This window comes from Patagioenas fasciata, chromosome 10 (assembly GCF_037038585.1).
Source record: "Patagioenas fasciata isolate bPatFas1 chromosome 10, bPatFas1.hap1, whole genome shotgun sequence".
In the NCBI taxonomy this organism is placed as follows: domain Eukaryota; kingdom Metazoa; phylum Chordata; class Aves; order Columbiformes; family Columbidae; genus Patagioenas; species Patagioenas fasciata.
Window position 1 is genome coordinate 19,086,556 of NC_092529.1, and position 22,887 is coordinate 19,109,442.

Here is a 22,887-nt window from a genome sequence, read left to right on the forward strand (position 1 = left end):
TGATGAACTCTTTGGTTAAAGGATTTGTGTTTTTTCATGTCTTTGATACTGCTGTTCAAACCAGATTTATGCTAACAGGACTTTACTCCTGCTGTAATTGCTGCTTGTACCCCTAGGAATCAACAGACAGGATTGCAAACACATCAGAGGGAGCAGCTCAGTTTTAGAGCCCATTGTGCTGCCAGCACTATTGCTCAGCTCCTAACCAGGGCATGCAAACCATGGTCTGGACATTTTACGTACAATTTTTTTTCATGAATAGTATGTGAGGTGTTTAAAAAAAAAAAGAAAGGCATGCAGACTCATCCCCAGAATGATGCCTCTTCAGAGTAGTGTTGCTCAAGGGTTAATGTTTTTCTCCCCAGAATAAATTTCTGTATTTACTGAGCCAACTGTCCTTAGGACCGAGGCACTGGGACAGCTGGGTGTCACCTCCCTTTAGCAGAGCAGCTGTAGCTGACACGACATGTGTTTGCAGCCTGTCCTGGCTTCAAACAGCTCTCCTGGCCCAGGTGTTGCCACCCGAAATCACCTTGCTGCCTTTTGCAAATTTTGGCATGCTGTTATTAGATTCAGATGCTGGAACATGTGCTAATGCTGGAAAGCCTACATCATGACGGCGGATGTTTGCTAATCCCAAATTTCAGAGCCTCCCTGGTCTTGCCAGCACATCAAAGCTTAGCAGAGCATTGCAGCGCCGATGAGGAAATTACAAAGGGGCAGTGCATGGCAGGTAATGGATTAGGGTCTTTTAGAGGAGTGAATGTTTGGATCAGGAAAATGATAGTTAATTATGAACAGTATGGGACTTGAGATGGTTCCAGGATTAATTTATATCTAGCTGCTTATTTTTTCTATTAGCGTTTCTTCTACCCCTTCCACTGTATCCCCTGTGCGGCTGCTGGGGGGGAGGACCTGCCACCCCACATCTTCTCCTTTTCCTCCCATTATGGGTCTGCATCCAGGTGCTGCTGGGCTCAGACCTTGCACTGACTCTCGAGGCTGTCTGCCCTGTCATCAGCAAGTCTTCATCTTGCTGTTACTAAAACATATGGGAAATCAGTCCTTCTGCCATGTTTTATGGGGACAAATCCCCAAGCGAAGATCAGCACGTAAGCTTAGACATACACATGCTTTCACAAATGTTAGTGAATGCCAGGACAAAAGTAGGAATAAGTAACCAAATCTTTAGCCACCCTAGAAAACTCTGAATTTAAAAGCATTTATTTAAGCAATCATAAAAATGTGCTTAAATAGCCTGGGCTAGTTTCAGTTCCTAATTCTAGGAATGGGCTTGAAACAAAATACTAAGCTGCTGTTTACTGGACAAGGGCAAAATGCAGCCTGGCTGAACAAGGTAGCAGATGGTTAGGCAGCATGGGTTTGGGGGCGCTGTAACTTGGCCTTCCTTCCTCCATTCACAACCAGAACCAAAATCATGCCAATTAAAAGGCTCCTTGAAGTGTTCACATATTGGTGAAAGTGGGGTGGGTCTGCAGCAAGGGCTCTCCTCGTGTACTGTCTCAACAGATGTGCGTGCCCACTGGTTGGGCCACTCAGAGGGGCAAAAATACTCTCAAGCAGGAGATTGTACTTGTAGTGTACAAATCTGCAGTCGCTAATGAGACCAGACCAGTCTCCATGCTGTTGGAGTTAATGCAGAACGTGATATTTCTCGCTGCATTTTCCACCTAGCACGACCTCTTACAAAAACCAAAGCAGCCACACTCCTTTCTGTGCTGTTGTCTCTCATCTAGAACCACCTCTGCTTACACCTCTCCAAAACCCCTCACCCCGTGGTGACTCTTAAAAATCAACAGGGCCTTCAAAGCCATGTCATTCCCATGCAAAAACCTTCAGCAGAATTACTCACCCTGCTCCTGAGATGTTATACAATTACTGCAAATGCTAAGGGGAATGCTCCACCCTATTTCCCGATGGGAATCCCTGGGCTGTATAAAGATTTAGGATTTGCTGTGTAGTCCAGGTGCCTTTTGAGTTGAATTGTGCCTGTGTTAGTCACGCAGGAGAGGACGTAACATATTTCATTGGAGCTGCTGAGAACAGACCGTGGCTAGGAAATGAGAAAATGATGCTGTCGCTCACCTGCATTTTCATTGCTTTCCTCTCTGCATACTCCAGTCTCTCCTAACGTGTCAGGAGGCACTCGGCGGCCCCAAGAAAGCATCTGTGTGTGTGCTGTGCTCTCTCTGGAGATTGGGTAATACCTCGCTACTGTTATTAGCAAGTAAATTTATTTCCTTAGCAAAAAATGGCAAGGCTTGTACTGCAGTACTGGTGACTCTAAAACTATGACCAGTAGGTCATTACATTATCTACACCCCACAGCACCAGCTAGTCTGTTTATTGCTTTCCTTCCTCTCTCTCTCTTTTTGTCATGAGCAAGAAATAAAAGACTGTCCTTTCCCCTACTTACCTCATTAGGACTTTAATAACTGAAAGCACATTTTTGGCAATCAAAGTTGGCAGTCATCAGGGTTTTTTTTTTAAAAAAAAAAACAAGTCTGAACCTTTGCAGCAGCCTCAATAAAAAAAAAAAAAGAGGGGTTTTTATCCCTTCTCTTTTTATTTTTTCACAAGCTTAAAGAAAGTCTGTACCACTGTTGTGTAATGTTCTCAAGTGGAACAACTAACTTTCTATACAGTTAGCAAAATTAAGGAGTTTACAGTTTTTTCCAGCTGTTTTCTGTGACGCGACATAAACAGTAAGAGCAAAAGCCTGCCTTGGAAACACTCTGTGCAAGCCACACAACTGGATTCCAGCATGATAAGGTTAGGTTATGCTGTCTGTTGCTGCTTGTTGTTCTTCTCAAATTTCTGAGTCAGCAAAAGTAGTAAAGAGAAAACATGCAGATATCTTACCATCACCCAGTTCCCTTCCTCGCCCATGCCAGGAGGAATGCAATAAAATTGATGTGGGGACTTGGGGAGTTACTGAGGAAGTTTTTGTGGCTTCCTGAGAAGTATTGGGCTTTGCATTAGAGCAGGGGAGAACAAAACAAAACAAAACAACACCAAAAAAACCACCACTCTCGTGGCATTTCCAGAGATAAAAACTTGCAGAGTAAGGAAACTTTCATGCCTGTGTGTAAGGTGAGCTGTGCAAAGCAGGATCCTATCCATCAGCACAGTGGTCACAAGTTGCTTGAATCAGCCCTTGCTGTGAAATGCTCCATGGATGGATGTAACCATAGGTGCTCTGCCCATGCTCTAGTTAGATATCAGGCAGCTCTGGTCTCAACTGAGGCTGGCTTTTACCATCTGCATAAATTATTCCTTGCAGAATGCACACAGTATGTGATTAACTCCCCATCATGTGGAAGTGGGATGGATGGTGAGCTGGGAGCAGGCATGAGCTGAGAGGGGTGCTGCTGTCCCTCTGGCCTGAGAGCCACCCTGGAGTAAACCTCAATACACCTAAGGGGTAGGAGTTGAGCTGGAATGAGTATGGTGGCATAGAGCCAAAGTATTGTTCTGAAGCAGACCCAAAGAGCAACTAAGTACCAGATTTATGTGGTAAGCATGTGGTTTGAGTACCTGAGCTAATGAATACCTGCTCTGATACTGAGGCAGTGCTCTCCATGTGGGAGTGAGCTCAATCAATCCCATGTGCAAATGCTGCAATTGCACGTGTGGATGACGCATGAATGTAGCCAAGGACTTGAGCTGAAACATTCTTTGAAAATGGACAAACCCTTCTAGAGCTCAGAATCCACTTGAGAGCACCTTGCTGAGGGAAAAACAATCAACAAAGTGAGTCTATTTTTTTCTAGAGCTTTCTAAAACAACCATGGCCTCTTATTAAAGCCAAGGCAAAAACATGGAGGCTCTGTACTGCTTCAGAGATACCAAGCCCGAGATACCTTTACAGGTCTAGACATTGCATACCTGCAGACTCAGCAACTGGAAAGGTACGTTTCCTTAGAACACTATTATTTTATTGTTGGACTTCAAGTGGAAAATCAAGTGAAAGATGGCAGTGCTGCTAGCATCTGATTCCACTTCTCAGTTACGCTTTATCCTCCCGTGATCTCTTTAACTGGTGAGAAGTGACAGGGTCTGATACTGGTTTTGTGCCAAAAGAAATCATCTGAATCTGAACATAGCCTTCCAAAGAGATGTTTAGTGAATTACAATGGTTTTTCCCTCCCTTGATGTGCAACAAGCCCTCTCCTGCCTCCCCCACGCCTGTCTCTTTCTATGGCTGCAACGTCTGGTCATGCCCTGCTCCATGGAGAAGAAGCCAGGCATGTCTGAAATGTTTATAGCTGTCGTTGCCAAGATACAGAAGGAGGCTCATTGGATCTGTGTGCCAAGCTATTAACTACTGAAAGTGAACCAAGTCAGGGGCTGCAAATGTGCAGACTGACAGGTTCCTCTCTAATGAGAAGACTGAAATGAACAAGCAGCATTTTCTGAGCAATTTCAAGCCATTCCTCTAGGCAGACTAAACCAGAAGTCAAAAATCATCTGGTATCAATGGTGAGTAACCATGAAGCTGAGAACAGAGCAACAGCTCTGGTGCTTTGATGTAGCTGGGATACTGGTATTGAATAATGTTCTCAAGTGAATTGTGAAGAGGATTCAGCAATGATGTTCTTTGCAATCTTTCCCTTCAAAATCTCAAATTCTTGCTGAATCAATGGCTTCAGGAAAAAGAAACTGATATAAAGAGCTGGGAGAGAAACAGTCTTCCCATGACAGAAGATTTTCTAGAATTCTGAGATTTTTCTGTTCTGCACCAATGCAAATTCAAGGCTTCCTAAAAGGTTCTGCAGAAAAAAAATGTCCAAAAGAGGCCCATTCAGGAGCAATAGAGAGCCTGAGGGCAAGGCCAGTTGCTTTGGGAGGTGCAGCTTGCTCTGAGTCACAGTACAGGCTCTTGAATTCAGTTCTCCCATATTTCTGATGAGCTGCCCAAGAAGTAGGCAATTCCTTACTCTGCAGTGAGTCTCTCTTGGCCTTTGCTGGGAAATACTGGCCAGGAGCTGAGAAACCTTTCCTGATGAAAGTCTCATCAGCATCAACGCATTCTCACAAAGTCTTTTGATGAGCTGACATCTCACAGCGTAGATGTTTCACTGGCAGAGTCCCAGACTCTTCTAAATACAATACTCTAAGAGGCTTAGCAGCAGTATAAACACCAATTTTGATGAAAGATGTTCAAACAAATATTCTAATATTGTCTCTCAGACTTTAATGGTGCTTTCATGATATCATCCTGTAAAGCAATGCAGCAGTTTCCTGCTAGACTGCTCAAACTTTCTATCACCTACAGCTACTGACTGCAGTGTGTTGAGGTTTGTAGCTAATTGAGATGCGTCAGGACAGAAACCCTCTTATTGCTCTAACACCCTTATTCACCTCGGCCTCATGCCTGTACCATGCACAGTGCATCAGAAAAATGTATTTAGGCTGATAACAGTATACATAGGAAACTCACCTGTATATAAGTTTCTTGAAGAAATTCCTGCAGCTCTTTCAGAAATGCATAGCTACAGATATTCTGCCATTGAACCTTTTCAAATAAGGTTGAAATAAACTTTATTATAAACTAACAATTCCTGCAGTGTTATCAGAACAGTGTTGTTAAATGCCACTTTATTGATGCTCTGCTCATCACTTCAAGCTTCTTAAAGTGTTCATGTCTGCCTAAAACCCTTGGCTTCTCTTTTTCAATGTACAATTTTATCTTCATGATAGGGTTTATCTTGGGTTTAAAAATGACCCTCAAAACTCCGTATCCAAAAAGCTAAATAGAAAAATCCCTGATATATTTTGTTCATTCTCTTGTGGTGGCTTATTTTGGTTGGTTGGGGTTTTTTGTTTGTTTTAAGAAAATCAGTTGATCCTGAATGCCTGACTGTTGTGAAAGACTAACAGTGACCAAGGTTGCATTATTGTACTAAAAAGAATTGTGTAGTACATCGAAAGCCATATTGTTTAAAATTAAACAATATTATTACCATGGAAAATAGAAAAGGAAGCATTATTGCAAATACGGTTCACCAACAGAAATCCCAGATATTGGTAATTTCCTGTTTAATGGCTGCACAGGCTGATAATGAAATGATTAACACGAAGACAAAAGAAAATGCAGAGCATTAGACTGGGGATGCAGAGGAACTCTTTAGGCTAAAAAGTAGTTAACAATTTTGTGCATGTTCTTCAGGGACAATGTAAGAGAACCTGAGGATGGAAAACTTCACTCAGTGATGCTTCGAATAGGCACAGGCAGAGGAAACAGGAATTGCCAATGCTGGGATATTCTTAGGAGCTGTTAAGGTTACCATTGTCGGTGTGTCTCACTCTGGGACTGTAAGCAAGGGACCTGCCCCACTGGGGACAATGGCAGACCTCTCCATGAGCAAGAGCAGGGTCATGCCCTGGCAGAGCAAGTTTTACCCATTGAACTGTTCCTTTATCCTTTCTAAATTATTGTTGGTTAGTACCTCCTCCCTGGAGAGGCCCGTGGACTTTGGCTTGATTGACGAAGGGTGGGTTTGTCAGTCGATTCCTTTATTAAGTAGAACTTGGGACCTCTTTGCTGTTGCAATCATAAAGTCCTGCACATGCTGGTACCCACTCTCCTGCTAACCAAAAGTCTGATCTCTCCTTCCAGTGAGGAGTAGCTGTGCTTTGAGTCTATTTGTTAGCTTTGGCAAGCTCAGTGATTTCTTTAATCTTCCACCAAGTCTTTTTTCCCCCTCCAAATGACTCTGGATCCTTTACTAGAAGGATGTTATAAATCACTCCAGAAGCTGGAGGGAAGGAAGTTAGGACACCCATCCAACTTCTCAGTGTGTATCTGAAATACCTCTTCTGCTCCAACTGATATCAAGGATGTTTTCACAAATTGCACTCCATGTTTTTAGGAAATGGACATGAATTTAATCACTTCCTTAATACTGCTTTTTTACTCCCTCTAGCTGGGGTGCATGTTCCTTGACTCTATACAGTGCGGCAACTCAGTCTCAACTGTAGCTCCCTGCACACCTGTAGAAACTTGGCCTTGAACGTACTCATGGCCTCTTGGCAGGCCTTCTCCAGTTTATCTGGGTTTGAACCAGCGATTGACTTTCAGGACTAGTAATTTCCCTTTCCAAGTCAAGTGCCAGATTCTGGCAGGACACGAATGCCTGTGCTGGAAGAAGAGCAAGCCTCAAACTTGTCTGTCAACTAGAGCTGCATTGGGAGGCAGACACACAGGGCAGGATATTTCTGTTTCTCTAGTTCCTGGAGGGGTTATATCTGAAATTTTGCAATATTCTTTGCTTAGAGCATGGTAGTCCCAGGCCCCATTTGCTCCAAAAGTAGAAGGCAAGGGGCCGTAGCTCTAGAAGCAGCACTTGCACCCAGGAACAGAGGCAGGGTCGCCCCTTCGTGTTGGCCAACACCTCACCCCATAGGAACAGTGGAGCTGGTACCACCTCATGCCAACAAGAGCAGATCAGGCCCCTTGGCTGTAAAGTGCTCTCCAGTGTCTGCTCTTGCTGCAGATGGTGGTGATAAGAACTCACTGTCTGCAGATTAAACCCAGCATCCCTCTTTGTGCTATTAAGTGTATTCTTCTGGACTGAGTAAATTACCACTGGACATCTGTAAAACACATTTATGTGGCTAGAAGGTTTCTGTAGACAAAGATGGGTGAGCTCTAGCTACCCTCCTAGTTCAGCCCCAGGGTATGTTTCTGTTGTGCATTGTCTCCAGTGACTAACAGCATTCCAGACTTAACAAAAGGCAAGAGAAGCATTTTTGGTCTGTGTTATCCATCAGTTGCTGGAAGCTTGTGCCAAACAAATTCTTATTGTTATGGTTGATTTGTGTGTAGATATCAATGGATATACCTCTGAGAGCAAGGGAATTTTGTATATAGGAACCCGTCTCCAATAGTTCACATTTTTATGGCTTTCTATGCACCGCACTGGGTATCGCACATTATTAATATGTATGCTATCTGATTGCTAAAACCCAGGGGGATACATTTGCTTTTCCTCATTCCTCAGGCTTGCAAAAGTGCATTCATATGTTCCAATTTTTGCATGGTTACTGTCTTTATTGACTTCACTGGAACATTCACAACATTGTGCTAAGCATATATGGTTTTCTTGGAAGGATCAGAACCATATTCTGACCTTTTAGGAAAAAAAAAAAAAAGCTGTCATAATTTTGGGACAGATGCAATCCTTCTGTCTCCCTGGCTTGCTAGTTGTAAGTTCCTCAGCCATGAAACTCGTACCTGTGTACTGCAATTATGTAAGGAACAACTACAAAATAGCTGTATACAAAGGCAATACAGCACCCAGGGACACACTCTACCCACCTACGCAAAGACATAGATTAAAAGCTCCTTTAGACGAGTGACACTGTTCACAGGAGTCATGCCACATTGTTATGGCGAAATGCATACACTGAAAAATTCGATAAACATTAACACATTTCACAAGTTCCTCATGGTGTAAGTAATTTTTTTCTAATTTTTAAAAATAATTTGAAGAAAATAAAGCACCAAAACTTTTTCTATTGGCAAGGGTCTCTTAAAACCGGGAATCAAAGTTACCTTCTAGCAACAGCTAACACTTGGCAAACAAATGTCTGCTGAGCCCATTTGCTGGAATTATTTATGCCTTGCTCTCAGTCTGTATGTAAGGTATATTGCTAACATAGCGCTCATCTAATTTAAAGCTGGGAGTGAAGCCATTGTGCATAGTAGAACGTGTGAGTGGGGAAATCCAGAGATATTATTTTCCAGGCCATATTTGTTTTTAAATCTGAGACATGCTGCAATCTGGTTATTCCAAAGGGGGACAGGAAAAGGGAAATTTCTCAATAAGTACTTTTATGAACGATGAAGATAAATCACCTCCTTCAGGGCTGAGTTAGCAGTAGTCAAAGAAGCCATAACTCCTGAACAGGGAAGGAACTCGGTGTAACCCCTGTTCTGCATGCCGGCCGTACACTGCACCCACAGAGCATTTGTTTAAAAGCTTAGTTCCTCCAATACCTACAGAAATACTGGTGAAAGGGAGAACTAATGACATCTGAAGTTACTAACGTGCTATTAAAAGCAAGCCGGCTGTTGAAAGTTGGCCGTGCATGGATCTTTCGTGATTAGAGGAAGAAGAGCAACAGATAACAAGATAAAGATATCTACCAGAGCTGGCTCACAGTATTTGCAGAGAACAAAGAAGAAATGGGGAACTGTGCTGCCAGGAATGACCCTCACTTCATCTGTCCTCGAACTTTTCAATTGCTCTGAGTCATGCCTGCATTTCACACATGCAGTTTAACCACTAAAGGGCCAAGCAGAAGCTGTGCTTACTTCCGGCCATCCAGCTGGGTTTGAATTTGATGCTCATTGAAGCCAAATGCAAACAGCCCTCTGAGAGACTGCAAGCATTGTTTTCTCCTAGTGCTCTGGTGCTCCAAAGCTCGAGGAGAGGCTGAGTAGAACCTTTGGGAGGAGAAAGTATCACTGCAGGATGGTCCATACACTTTTCAGTCTTCACACCCACCCCAATCTACATTACTGCTATGGGACAGCCTTCCTAAAGGACACTTTATCTTTTACAACTGGGCAAAGGGGCCCCTCTCCTGGAAGAGATCTCCTGGGGAGGTATTTCATCTGCCATCCAATCCCTTCTGGCTGGTTAGTTCAGTCAAAAGGCACTGTGGGATTAACCCTTGGAGGTCTGATTCTGTGCAGATGTTTGGGTGACTTTGGTCAGGAGCAGCTTTGCAGATTTTAGGCATAAGCAAGCACAAGATCATGTATTTGATTTTACTCTTTGGTGTCCACAGCTGAAAACAGGATCTAAAGTGCCAAAAAAATCAGGACAAAAATAGAGAACAGAAATATGTAACTCATCTAAGGTACTAGACAGTGACAGACTATATAAAATGTTATTGTTCAACAAACACTGTCTCCAATAAACTCCATTTACTAGTGTTAGCAGCTTGGCAACTTGGAAACCCCAAACTCCTGTTAAGTAAGGAAACAAAAAGCAGAGCCATATGATGATACCCATAAACTGCGCAGCTGGTTTCTGTTTTAAAAGATATTCTACTTTCCATATTAAATAAAGCTGCTTAGAGTGCAAAAAATCCCATATGGTTTTCTGGAAAATGAGAACCAAGTTCCAAAATAAAAAATCTCTGGCCATGTACAGCCATTAAAAATAAAAGTGTGCTTTTTCTCTAGCTACTGTAACATCAGAGATGAACCCAACTCAATGGAGCAAGGAGTTGGGGGGGCTTTCTGCTTCTGTTCCCTGGAGACCCTTGGGAGATGCTGCAGTGGGAGTTGTGATGCTCAGTATCCCTGTGATATGCGTGTAAGGCCAGGTCCCACATCCTTACCTGCCATGGGTTTCGGTAGGAATGGAAAGACCTCAAAGTTTCACATGAAAAATCTTTCATTGACCTTCTCTACCATTCTTACTGGTGCAGTTTGACGTATTATACCCTAAGACTTCTGATTAAAGATGATTTACAGAGTCATAAAAATATTGCTGTACTTCATAAATCTTTTATATATTTGTGAAATGAATATATATGAAGTGTTGCTATATTTTTTTGAAAATATTTGAAACACCCCTAATTAGACCTTCATTTCAGCTACTGATGGCAGTGAAAGAGATGGCTGCTAATTTTGCCTTTGGTTTGTCCAGCCTCCTTGAGTATTTCACTTTCAATGTTTGTTTATTCACAGTTCTGTTACATGCAACGTCCTGGAAAGCTCCCAGTTCTCTGTATTGCAATCAGCATACTAGACAACCCCTAACAAAAGAAAACTGTGGCATTGACCTGTCACCATTGCCAGCAGTTGGTTCTGCTTGTGCATGCTGGTTATGTGTACCTATGGCCAGGTAAAAGTATCTAAAGCGCTTTTAGCATGTTTTTTATATTTAGAAATGTATTTATAACTCTGCCACGTTCTGGCAGAGTTCTCCTTCTGCTGTGCTGGTTTCTGTACAGGCACAAGTCATGGACTCAGGGACACACAGAGTGGTTTTCTAGTGCTGTGGACTTCTGAGATAGGCTGGAGAGGGCAGATGGAAATTTTTGTCTAAACCCACAGATGTTTTATTCATTTCTGAAGGCAGGAAGAGGCACCTGCAAAATTCTTATCCAAGTTTAGTTTGGATTTTGAACATCTCTAGTGCTTCTATGCTGTTTTCATCTGACATTCCAGGTTTGAAGTCACCTTTCCTGTCAGTATCAGGATTCAGAAAGGACAGGTGATGTGGTAGCCCCGAGTCATTGCTCTTCTTGTGGGGAATTTCTCTATAAACAGCTGTTCTCTTGGAATCTGTCAGCAGTTTTAAAAACATCCAAATGATGTTTTACTGAGGGATTTATAAAATAGTTTTGAACTTAGAGCATAATTTTCTTCTATCATATTCTGTCACAAGTAGCCTATGAAGAAAAACAAAACAATTCAAGCAGCAATACTTAAATTTGGGAAGGAGTTTTGGCAGACTGAATAGCTTTAGGAAGCAAATCTTTCCAGAGGCCAGGATATAAGTAATAACACATTTATACACAAGTGGATTAATATGGCAGAGTTTTAAAAAATAAATGAAAAATCAGAAAAAGTTGTAGATGTTGCCTATCAGAGTTGGAGACTATTGGTGAACCGATGCGCCTTCCATGCAAGAAGAACAGCTATCCAAAGCTTTTGTAGGACTATAGAATGATTCCCCTTCTGCTCACAAACTCTGAGAGGGCAACAAATCTGCAGGGAAAGTGGTGAGGAGACCAAGGTTGCAGGATTCAGCCTGTGGATGGCCTGGCTGGGTGCTAAACAGTGGTTGAAGCAAGTCTGTAGATGGTTTCCTTCATGAAGGGCTGGTTTAGGTTAACAGTCCTGGAGCCTTCTGTGCACATGGGCTGTGGTGGCAGCAGTCAGCACGTCCCCCTCCAAAGAGAAAAGTACAATTGTCCAAACACAAAGCAGCATCTGGAGGGCTGTAAAGTGGAACAGTCAGGATGGGAAGGAAAGAGGAGCAGCCTGGAGGGATTCAGCCTCCCAGGACAACTGGATAAAAAGTCTTACACAAACTTAGCAGTAAAAGGCAAGTCTACATTCAAAACTGGCAACAGGGTTGGGGGAGATAAAGATGAAAGAACATTTTCTTTCTATCTCATAGTGAGGAGATAAGGACAAGGTGAGCAAGCTGCTATTTTCAGGAGGAGACTTGCATTTTCTGGATCTGCTGCCCAGGGGTCACACGAGCACATCAGTCTCAAAGAGGAGGTGAATTATGTTTTCAGCTTCAATGAAGAAGAGACAAGGAGGGATTCACCGGAGTGTGCAGGTTCTAAAACTGCAAGTCTGCAGACAGAAAACTTTGCTCATTACAGATCAGGTTATTTATGAAGTGTGGGGCTTCATCTTGCAGGAGCCAGTGGTGAGACAAGCAGCTCTAACCCTAGAGAAATGCCTCCTGAGAGCCAGCAGCCTGGGAGATAAGCACAGAGAGATCCCAAGAAACAAAGAACATGAATCAAACAGAGGAAACAAAAGGCAAACAGAAGCTGTCCGGAGGCGTGAGCATCCTGGATCACAGTATGTCCTGTGTAGCTACCACAGAAAAATGGTCCATCTCTGAGCTATGGTGCAAAGAGTGAGAAGAGGAGCTTTGCCTTTCCCGCAGCTTTGGTGACTGCAAGAACTATAAGAAGAAGAAGGAAAAAATACTGTAAAGGAAGAGGCTTGCTGTGTGAATTTGTCAGATCCAGATTCAATAAATCCATGAGGCAGGAGAGGACTGCCAACCATTCGGCTGCGTTCGCACTTACGTTATTGAATCAACAACCACTTCCCTGCCAGTTGGACCATCATCTGATAAGCAGAAAAAAAATCAGGCTGCAGAAATATAATAAAATCATTCTAAGGACAGTAGGGAAACACAGGCTGGTGATAAGAAACCTCCAGAACAGGCAATGCTACCACTGGGTCTTAATGAGAGCTGCTGGTGCATGGACATGACTGCCATGCGACACCCCAATAAACTCAGCTTCAGAGCAGGATGATGGTCCCTCTGCACCTTGTCTGGGACACAAGGCTTTGCCAGGACTTATTCTGCAGAGGTGGATGGACTCAGGGAGAGTTTTGTTTAGTCTTGATGGAGCCATTAAATAATGAACTGGAAAACCTTCAAAGAAGAGGCATCAATGCACACATAAAAACCAACATAGACTGGATCAGTAGCAACATAAATGAACGAAAAAAAACCTCCAAAAGAAGTCAAGAATGGCTTATCTAAATGGAGGAACCACTTAGCCGAACACTGAAAAGAAGTTTCTCACTGCTATCAGCACTTTGGGACAGGCCAGCTCATCTACCCAGGGTGAAGCATCCTGTGGCTGGGAGATCAAGAGCAGCTGCTGGTACCCTGAGCCAGACACAAGCAGACACCAGCCAGTTCAGGGGAGCTGGCTTTCCAAAAGACAACCGGGAAAGAATTGTGCCCAAAAGCCTGAGAGTAAATTTTCCACAGATTCAGAACCCTCCTTCAGCTTCCTCCTTTAATTCTTGGGATGAATGGTATAAATCAGCCTCAAATGAAGAGAGGCTGAAAGATACATAAAATATCTTATGGTATTCATTCAATAACAAATCAAAATGGATTAAACAGGGAGCTGCTGTGTGTAACACAGGCTACTGCACAGACAATTCAAAGATTAATTCTGCTCTGATTCAGTCACGTACTTGCCCTTGCCCAGCTACATCTGTGTCTCCTGGCCTCCCTCTGCGACCCAGGTTTCTCCCACAGGTCCATTGAAAGTACTGACACATCCTATATAATCTCCTCAGACAGGTTGCTTCAATATCCACGCAAGAAGAGTCTATCACTTCTGAGGAATATGAAATATATCTCTTCAGGCCGCTCTGATCCTGCCTGCTTAAGACTGAGTCATGACATTTACACTTTTGAACAGCCCCTTTTTCTCTCGTGCTGCCTCCAAATGTAACTGGAGGAAAAAAAAAAATTCTGCATCTGTTTTCCAACAGGTAAGCAACACTTTTTATCCTGAGTGTGATGGTACAATCTGTCTCAGATATTAGCCTGTCCAAAATCTGATGTCTTTTTGGTGGACACCTGAAAAAGCAAGGCATGGGCTACAGCTTCATTTCCAGATGAGAAAAGTTATAGATACAACTTAATTTTTTTTTAGAAAAACTGCACATGTGTTCCCTGAGAAAGGAAGAACCTCATCAGAAAGGAAATGGAAACTGACTCCATCCCAGGGTTCAGACAGGACGGAACCCAACCCCTTCACGTATCTGAAAGTGCCTATACAAACCCACCAGAGAATTCACCTCCCTCTTGAACTCCTTTTGAGTAAGAAAATGGACCTCCCATGTTCACTAGTGTCCCTCAGCCTTGGGAAGGTGGTGATACATTTTGAGACAGAGCTTATTAAAGGAAGCCCTAAGATAATGGAGCTTGGAAACAGCGCTTGGTCAAGCCCCAGCAGAGAAAGTACCAGATCTGCTGAGTGTGGCATCACCCCATGAAACAGCCCTGCAAAGCACCAAGGAATCTGATAGGGAACAGAGAGTTTGGGGAGGGGGAAAAGGAGGCAAGTGATGAAGATACAGGGCTGGGAGGAAGGAAAGGTGAAATGAACTGAGAGGTTTCACTGAATAGTGTGTAACAGGAGAGCTTTAGGGAGAGCTCGACATGTATTTGAAATGGTTTTGTGTGTCTGATCCAGACCGAGTGACTCTATAGGCAGCTGGCATCTTTAGTGGGATCCAATGGTAATGTCATTTAAAGAGAAAAGAGCTGTGACCAGGTTTCAGCAGCGTGGGTTCACAGAGTGCTTGCACCTGCAGTCTGCTGTGTTACACATGCAGTCCCTGTAAGCACATAAGCAGATTAAATGCAGACCCTAGCTGTTCTCTTGGCTTGTGCACTTCCAGGCAAATGGTCAGCACTCCTTTAAAGACATTGCAATGTGTTGTAAGTGTATAGCCTTGCTTTCATCATGCCTTCAACCACCTCTTTTTCATAAAGAGTTGATTTCACTACTTGACTGACATCTAACCCAATCCTTGTGGCAGAGGGAGTACAAGGTGTAACTGGCTGTACCGATCACAATGATCTTGCTCCATTACCCCTCATTTGCAAAGCCTTTCCTGACACAGCTGTGATATTACCAGGCTGGGACTTCACATCTCAGTTTTCACTGTGAGTGTGCCAGGATGGTTTTTCAATACCGTGCTTTAATCATATTGCATCTTTTAGCATTAGTGGAAACATGGCCCTAAAACTCTGGCACAGTATACATCATGATTAAAGTACCACCTTACCGCTATTCTGCTAAAATAGGTACATTCTGAACTGGGACAGATGTTGAATATCTTACTTCTGGGAAGCAGATCTGAGCATCTGAATTATACCAGATACTGTTCATCCTTCATATACTTGCTTACTTATTCTGTTTGCTCTTTCCAGTGTGCATTCCCTGTTGCATTAACACTATGATGCTACCTAAAATTGCCACATCATTTGTCTATTGAATTAAAAGATCATCGGGCCATCAAAATGTTATTTAGTAACTGCTGTTTACACAGATTGGTCATTAAAGATTCCAAGCTCCATTTAGCTCAGAGCTTACAAAGTGACTCATTAAGCTAAGACTGCAAGGCTGCCCATTCAGCAAAGCAACTAGCACGTGCTTACATCCCATTAAAACCAGTGACTTTTAGGCTCATCATTTTGACTTTTGCCATTTTGTTTGTTGGACATTGCAACTGTTTCTAGGGGTCATTTTAAATTATATATATTCTGATGCCACAAAAAATACCGAAAATATCATCAAAGTCAGAGCATTGAAGGCCATTTTAGAAACCAATGTCCATCTAGTTGTACAATTAAAAAGCTAGTATTTATAATAATTAATTATGTATAATATATTCACAAGCTTTATATTTGTGAGTGACACTCACAGTGTGAGCTGTGGATTGCTATTTGAGAGAAGGCAGCAAAGAGGATACACCTTGACCACTGTTGACTCAAGTGTTACCTTTCTGCAAGGTTGAAAAAATTAAATCCAGTCACAGAACACCTGCATCACCCATTTATTATGTTACTCAATAGAGCTTTTTGTGTTGCCTTCTTTGTTTCTCTGTCTCCATTGATGCTATCGTAGATTAATTGGCTTCGCTGCAAATGTTCACAGCTGTCTACAAGATGTTGGTGAGTGTATCATGTCAGTCAAGCATGCTATCACCAAGGAGATGAATTTATTTCATTCTTCAGGAAGACAGTTCTGTAATGTGACCTAATCAAATAAAATCTTTCAGCAAGCATTGGGAGAATATCCATCAATCTTCGGATTAAACCAAAAAAGCTAAGCCTGTGCAGATACTTTATTATTTAAGAGTTCCACACTGAAATTTTATCAAGTGGTCACAAGACATCTTATTACATAATACAAGCAAGATGCCTGTTAAACTTGGGATGTATAGAGCTTCTTACTCATATGTCTTCAATCTGGCCAAAAAGGGGGTGATTTTATATGCTTTATATATGTATCCATATATACACAGGTATGTTTTGTAAGAATTATAAAATAGCTTTATGTCTGGCAGGTAAGGTGATGATTATTCTCTGAACCACTTAAATATTTCAGCCAAAGTCACTCCAGCAAGTGCTTGAGTTCACTACTGGGTTTTTGTACCTTGCAGACCATACAGAAGTTGAAACAGTTGCTTACAGTCCCTCTGAATTCAGACCTTTTTTATATATATATATATATATATGCCTATATATATATTTATATAGGTTGACTCATGCAAAGGAAGTGCTGCCTCTTTGAGTTGTGCTGGCAGGTATGCTGAGGTGGGTGGTGGGGGGATGTCACAAGGCCATTGGGCAGTGCTGCCCACCTGTAGCCACTCAGTGCCCATTTGCAAACCAGCCAACAGAGCAAGTGGGATCTTATTAGACTGAAAGATCAAGGTGCTTTCACTCTATGATTAACATGGGTCCAGCTGTTTCCTTTGAGAGGAGAGGTTAAAAGAAACTAGCTGATGTGTATGGTGGCCTCTTTTGGTCTGGAGGTGATTTGTAGTACATGAGGCTGGGGTGAAAGCTCAGCACCTAGGCTACCTTATGACTTGTCTCTCAAAGACAGAAGATCTGCATATGTGTGTTCATCCCAGGTAATGAATTTATGTATGTATTTTAACCTAAAACATTGATGGAATTGGAAAACTCTGCCCTATTCTGTTCTTCTAAAGAGTCTTTGCAGAAAGTCTTGGGTTATACTTCCTGAAAGTGTATTTCTGTGGGTTTTTTTTGTTATAAGGTTTTCATAACAAAAGCAGTATAATATATCCTGTTTAATGTTATATTGACTTACCATAACAGAATGTCTGTTAAGTGTAGCTAGGATGGAGTCATTACACCCTCTATCAAATTTCAGAAAGTAGTAACCTTCAATTATGTCTACAGAGACTTGTTTTTCAAATGACAGAGTACTTTTTCTAAGAACACTAACCAGATTCGTTTTGATTTAGTTCTGTGATCAAAAAGAACTAAGCTACCCAGAACAAAAGCATTTGACCAACTATGAAATTTTCACTTTTTAAAATCCAGTCTAAATGTCTTTATAGTGCTTGTTCTATGAGACACCTGCTTAAAAGCATATTACACGCTTATTGTGGTAGTGTTTCTCTTGAATGATGAGTATTTCTTGAAATGGCATTACATCAATGTCAAGAGCTGATATGCTCTCAACATTAAGTTTTTGGAAATAAAGTAATACACACTAGGTGGTGTGTGTATGTTGGGGAAGTATGAAAGGGGAAAAGGAAGTTGGCTCATCAAAGTCATTTTACTTGATTTTTTTTTAATGGAAATCTGAAGAATGTCTCCTGCAAAATAGTGATTTCCTGAATGCCATAAATCTTTCTGCTTTCATAGCCTGTCTTATTCGTTCCTGGCTTTGAATTATTCATTCAAAATATGCGTTCTTAATAACATTCAGTTGTGATTTTTAGCTTTTATGAGGGAGAAGTGCGCAGCTGTGTCAGTAGCCTGTGCTCAGTAGAAATCCATACATGTATAACTTCTGCAGTAGCCATGATTCACAAACCCAGGGCTGTTTCACAGCCTTCCTCAGCAAGCTGTAATGATGTGCTGTGTTACTGGAAGTGAGTGTGCATTGGAGAAGGAGATTTGTGTGGCAGTTTGAAGATGTGGCCTTTAAAATAAATGAGGTCATCTGGAAATACACCCTTGTCATTAAAGTTGTGGCTGCTGCAAAAACACCTGAATCTCCACTCTTTGTATGGATTCCTTTGTGCTTTGCACAGGGAAAGCACCGCAGGGAGAGGTTTTGGTGTTCACACTAAAGAAGTAGCAGAACTTACACTGCAAAAGATGGGACAGAAAAGGCCCTTGGAAATGGGATTCATTTTTGAGGAGAGCAGGGCTGTGCTTATACTCCATCCCGCAGCACAATTGTGCCACAAGTGGGTGAAGCTGGTTCAAGTCTTTTCAGAAGTTCAGGCGTTGCACAATTCCTTGGTCCTAAGGAAGAAGTCATTAACCCAGCTCCTTGGTCTCTCCCATCCTGCAGCTACTGGGATAGCAATGATATGTGAGGGGTGAGCCCTTTTTCTGCTGAAGTGATGGTTTCTTTCTATAGATAGGCAGGCAGTCAAAAGCCTGGCTCGTCAAGGCTATTGAACAGACATGTCCCATGTCCTCTTCTCTGGACTGCTCCTTCATTCTTGGTGCCACTTGCTCTGCACAGACAGAAGGCTGGCCCTGGAGGTGCCACCACTAATCTGGTTACGAGGGTGAGGGGGACAGCAGCATGGGTTTTCGTGGACAACCCTGAGGGTATGTTTGTGCTTCCAACCTGTCTTGGAGCCCACATCATGTTTTATTGTCTTTACAACCTGACATGTAGTCCTGCAAGGCTCCGCTTCCAGTGTGGCATCCACATACCTGGAAATGGGATGAGGATGATGACAAGAATGACTGTGCCTGGAAACCCCCCTTTTCCTAGTCCAAGAGGTGTATAAAGCCTGAAATAAGCCAACTTGTATCACTTTTACACACATTGTTCTTATTTTCAGTAGCCTGCCCCTTGTTCATACCCATCCATCCTTCTAAGTTCACTGGAGAGCACACAAACAAGGAGCAATCTACTGTCTAGTTTTTCAGTGTGTGAAAAGTGCTGAGACTAAATGAATGTTCCATAATGTACAACTCAAGTCAGGAGCACGATTTGATGCAACAATTAAGGCAAAGAGCTCAGCAGGAGTCAAAGGAGCAAAAAAACAAAGATAGATATTAAATATTCCAACTTTAGACTATAATTATTGAACATATGAGGTCAGAGAAAAATGTTCCCCTGGCACAGCTGGTGAATAATTATTGATTAGGAGTGTTTACACAGTAATACCAAGGATTATATTTGTCTAGAGTGGACATCAGTCTCCTAGTAGAGCAATGCTCTTGTTCTTTGTCTTCTGCAGCAGCAAAAAAATTGATAAAATGGCTCAATACACACTAGAACATCCATATTATGAGCTCAGTCATTTGTATTGCTATCACATGTAATTATTGCTTATGGTATTGATTTCTTTAAAGGTCTTTCAGTCAGAGTTAACAGTTCTTTTGTATTGACCTACTTATCAACATTTTTTTTTTTAGACTCAGCTGCCATGCAGCAGCTGGTATGCCATCTGAAAATCTAGCTCTTTCCTTCACAGACCCTTTAGATTAATGGCAGAAAGGTCCCTAATTCTCAATTATGTTAGCCCTCCTTCACGTGGTTTAGAGAGCAAGGGGTGAGGAAGGCAGAGTACTTGGTGTTCTCAGCCCCGCTTCTTTCATAGTTGAAAACAGCGAAGTTTGACTTCCCACCCCTGTGGGACTTCATTAATACCTCTCCCAGGTGAACTTAGCCCCTCACAAAAAGGTTCTTTGTATTTTGTCTCTAACCAGCTTTTTGTTTGGGCAGATATCCAGGTCAGTAGGAAAAAATGTCAATATTCTCTGTTGAATTAGTGGCTTTTTCCTGCTGTAAGTTTCAAAAGAGAGTTTCAGAGACAAGATGGTTATAATTGGACATAGAAATAAATGTGTGTGTATATATATATATACATGTACAGGAGGAAGAAGTAGAAAATTTACATTGAAAAAGTAAATTTTTCTCAAAGAGAGAAAAACTAGACATTAGGGGAATTGTTTCATTTAAAAAAAAAAAAAGTGCTTTTTCCAAATGAATACGGGTCTCATGCAGCTGAGCAATTGCAGTTCTTATTTACAGTACTTAGTAAGATGAAAATAGCCAGAAGTTGCCCTTAGACCCCCTAACCTGACACCAACATCTTTGTTCTGTGTATGTGGCTATGGATGAAGGGAGAAATGCAGAACATGCTTTCCAGAGGGTAGAAGTTAATGGTGCATTGGGAGCGCCTATACCTGTGATTTGCTGCTGGCAGGATTCATGCCGTCTGTTCTGCGGATGGACTGGGACCACCAGCAGCAGCTCTGTGTTTATTCTGTGTGCAGCAGAAGTTTTCCTGCTCTTCTGAACCGCTGCATGTGGGTCGTGTGTTAAAGCCTTAAGTGGTTCAATTCTGTTCATTTTTCTTCTGGTCCCTCTTCTGATAATTGATACCCCAAAGAGCCTTGTACTGGTAATAACTACTAGAGAGATACTGAAAACAGGCAGCTTTAATAACAGCTTCTTGTTGGGCTTGCAAGAGTAGAGGATAGATACTGTGCCATGGAGAGCTCACTGGTGCCATCATGTCTTCTGTCACTACGATAAATGAGCATCTGTGGTTTCGATGTAGTTATTCTCCTAATGCAGAAGGTACAGAAACATTACTGTCTTCATTCTAACAGTGTGGCATTAAAGCAGCGGGAGTCACATCCAGATTCATCAAAATATTTCAGTGCCTAATTAAGAACAGGACAATCAGTATAACAGCCTAAATCTGAGGCTGTTGTCCTACCTGCCAGGCCAGATCTCTTTCTCTAATATGGCTCATAAATGATTGTCTCAGTCTGTAGGTGTAGGTTCCTCATCCTTAATGCAGACATTTTCTCTAAATAAATTTTTTTCCAGTGATAAACTTGTGTCATCTGTAGCTATGAAACTGGAAGGAGCAATAAGAAAAGTCACACTGCTAGGCTAGCTTTCGTTTCTGAGTTTGAGTAGAGTATCTGCTCCTGAAATGAACTCCTACACCTGAGCATGTGATAATTTTTATATATATATATATATATATATAAAAATATATAAGTTTTTTTTTCCCCTCCTTCCCTGGAGAGAACATGCAACAACCTTGGTAGACAATCGTTGTGCTTTGTTATGCTCATCTGGCACTGGACTGAGACCTATCAGTGGTATGGCTTTTTCTAAAGAGCCAAAAGAAGAGGAGGAAAAATAAATTTTAAAAATACCCAAACAAATTACATTTACTTCATCTCACCAGAATGTAAACTAAAGTGGATCTTTGATGTTGCACGCACAGATGTTGTAGTCGACATATCTCATGGCAAGCACCAAGTGAGAAGCGATGGAACGGCAGGAAGCTGAGGAGACCACAAACATCCAACACTATAGGGATGGTCTGGAGTGGCAACCTACACAAACACAACGATCTAACTCCATTTTTAATTAAAGCAGTGCTTTCTAAGATACAAATAGAAAATTGGTGCTGTACTTACACTCCAATTTTTAGCTGCGGTTATTGGTGCTAAAGGTTTGGAGCCAGCACTCACTGTGCAGGCTCCTGCCCAGACAGAGGTGCATTTATTGCAGTCTGCCTGCATGCAATAAGCTGTGATATCCGGGTGCTCTTTAAAGAGTTACAGATTTTTGGATAACCAAAGAGCTTACATATGTCAGTTGTTTGCACATGAATTTAACCATTATTTTATTAGCTAGATGGATATTCCTATTTCACAATTTACTATACTTTCTGTTGTTGGAATATACGTGAGCAGGGAAGATGTCTTCCTCTTACCATGCAAATAAACTTTTGCAAAAATTATTTTTAAGTATATTTGGATTTAATCACAGACTCTTGACTCTACCTTTTGTGCTCAATATTAACATGGAGTTTAAATCAACCAATTCTCATCAGTTATTAATATTTCAGTTCTGGGATTTGAATGTGCGGTATTATACAAGAGTCGGCTGTGTTGTAGAGGGGCTGAAATAGGAAACTGTATATGGACATTTGGGGGGCAGTGTTGCTTGAGAAATTAGAGAAATTGTGAATATCTGTATCCAGTAAAATTCACCAAAATAAACCCACAAAACCATTTCTATATAGGCCAGGAGTGCTTTTCTGTTGCTGCAAACCGACTGCACTTTTACACAGTCCTCCCATGAAAATGTGCTCCACCTTCGTGTTGCTCATTCAATTCCCCTTTTGAATTCCCAACAGCTTTGGGAGCAGTATCTCATACTGTGTTAGCAGCAGTGTTCTGTCCTCTGAATGACTTCTGGGGACAGTGTGTGAGCTTACAAGCTTAAAATTCTTACTGCAAGCACTGATGCAGTAGACTCCAGTGGAAAAGTCTGGCTCGAACAAACTCATTTCAACTGCAATTGTAATGCTCACAGGTGATTTTCACTTTTCTCATGCTCTCTTCCCATTGCCTGTGTACTTCCTTGTGTACTGCAATGATGAGATGCTAAAATGCTGCATAATGAAGACCCAGCGTTAGACCCATGTTAAACCATTACATAGAATATAAATTGTTATATGTAATGGATGTAGTTGGATTCTATTGAGTGCATCAGTAATGCTACTGTCATTGCCCTCAACACACTCCTTTAGTTTTTTATATTGATGGTGGATTGTTC